This window comes from Olea europaea, unplaced genomic scaffold, assembly GCF_002742605.1.
Source record: "Olea europaea var. sylvestris unplaced genomic scaffold, O_europaea_v1 scaffold769, whole genome shotgun sequence".
NCBI lineage: Eukaryota > Viridiplantae > Streptophyta > Magnoliopsida > Lamiales > Oleaceae > Olea > Olea europaea.
The window spans coordinates 58,267-60,693 of record NW_019266107.1 but is presented as its reverse complement, the minus strand read 5'-3'; positions in this window follow the sequence as shown (position 1 = coordinate 60,693).

Genomic DNA, 2,427 nt, shown 5'->3' with positions numbered 1-2,427 from the left:
TGGGCCTTAAAGTTCAGTGCGGGCGGGCATATGCCCGCACTGGACATAATGAGGCTCTGCCTCTGCTTGTAATATTAAACTTAATTCATTGGTGGCTCAAGTTTTTTGGTTGTTCTTCTCCATCTTCTCTTTGTTTTGCTCTTTGTATTTGATTCGAGAATCACATTGATTTATACAATTATCATTTTTATCCTTCTTGACAGCTGTAATATGTTGTTCATCCATCTTTTCCTTAAGCTTGTGATTGCAACCTGATTTAATCTGCCGTTCCCCCTGACCTTGCCTATTGGGCTGAGTCGTTCCTTTCTTTTTCCTTACAACCTCTATGAAGGGACTATCATGTTGAACTCCCTGCTGTGTTTGTTCCAATCTCCCTCGCTCTAAACCATTTTGCTGTTTCAGGTCATCCTGCGTCGAGCTTCCAGCAACGTCCTGGCCATTTCCTCCGGTGGCGTTCTGGCCATTTTCCTCATTGGTGTGCTGGCCCTTTTTTCCAGCTCCAGTAACCTTATCGTTAGTCTCCTTTGACTGGTTGTCAACATCCTTATTAGGCAATATCCGGTTGTTGACTTCGCTGGGAGTATCCTTGCCTGCCTTCTGCAGCCTGCTTCGCTATATTGAAGCTGGGAAGAAAGAAGAAAAAAAGAATGGCAGAAAGTTGAGACTGACCCCAGCTGGGAGAGGCAGACGGAAGTTCCCAAGACTTCGGCCGGACTCAAAATTTCATACACCAAGCTGCCTTGAATCTGGCCGAACTGAACAAGAATTTGTAAATCCAAGTAGCTGAATTGACTTTCGCTAAGAGAAGAAAGCAAAATTCGAACAAATAATTAGAAATCAAATCAAGTAACCAAGAAATCTCAAGAAAACAAGAGGCACTAAAGTAAGTGTTTTTCTCACAAGGGTTAAGAGCTTCTCTTTTTAACCACTTCACCGAATGAGAACTCTTTGACTATTTTAGTAGGACGATGAGATGAGCTAATTGATCAACTCGTTAACCACTACATATATTAAAAAAACACCCATCCTCTTTTAAAAAAATAAATATTAATTTATTTGGAGAATAGTTTCTTCAAACTTTTACAATTTCAATTCTTAATCATTTTCTCTACTTCTGAAGCTCAATAATATTTTTCAAAGCCACCTCCTTCACTGCACATTTGAGATATTAAAGCGAACGCGAAAGATATGATGTGCTTCCTCAGTGTTAGTAAGGTGAGTTTGTGGATTGATGTTGCGGTTGGTCACGCATATAAGAGGGAAAATCAGTGTTACAGAGTGAATGGACAAATATAATTATGGGAGAAGGAGAAGGAGAAGGAGAAGGAGAAAGATCAAGATTTTTTCCGAAGAAAATCGAATCCAACCGAGTACTAGTGTGTACTTTGAAAATGAAATAGTTGGTTCCATCTCTAAGTATCGAATTGAATTAAAATCGAAAAATTTGGTTCCTATTTTGGTTCGGTCCAATTAGATTCCTTGAATTAAATTCTTAAATCATTAACCAACGTAAATTACGTATCAACTGTACAAAATAAAATTGTTTAATATCTAAACTATCAATAATTATTTATTAAAACGATTTATATTGATGCTAATGATTTATATTTTTCAAGTTGAACTAAACGTGATAGTTTACATCGGATTGTTAACTATTGACTTGATGAGTTCTTCTGGGGTCGGAAATATTAACGTGGCGAGTATGATAGAATCCCTATCCTTTTGTTAATCTAGAATTACATATATAATTTAATGAGTCTATTTATCCAAGTTATAAATTGTACTATCTTAAATTGAATATGAAATTGATGTGCTATTGTGAAATTCATAAGAGAAAATAAAATAGATGATGCTACACATACATCAGTGAGTCCATAACGATGTCCACCCCCCTCACATGGAGTGAGATCCACTTCTGATAATTTGGATAAATTATAATTTATTTGAAGTGGACCCCCTACATGTTAAGAGGGTGGACACCGTTATAGACACAACATTATATAGATGTAACATATTTTAAGTAAAATAGTTGGTGTATTTTATTTTTTGAGTTAAAATGATTTTGTTTTTTTAGTGTTTGCTATTAAAACCGAGAACTGAACCACTTCTCGATTTTAACACACGAATATGATTATAACTTGAGTATTGTTAACCTGAGTAGTGTTAAGTTGCAACTTCGATTTTGTTTTAAATTTATCTTATATATGGGGAGCTTTCATTAGGGTTTTATTATTAGCATCATAAAAGAAGAGTGATGGGATTAGAGAAGATATGTTGTGCGGGTTTCTCTTAGATTTATTTTTTATTTTTACTTTTAATCATATTGAATTATTGAAATCATGAAAGAGGATATGTTTAACATTGAGAAGAACTTCCATAATTGTGCATTCTTGAGTGTTAATTTTTTTTCTCATATTTGATTGCACT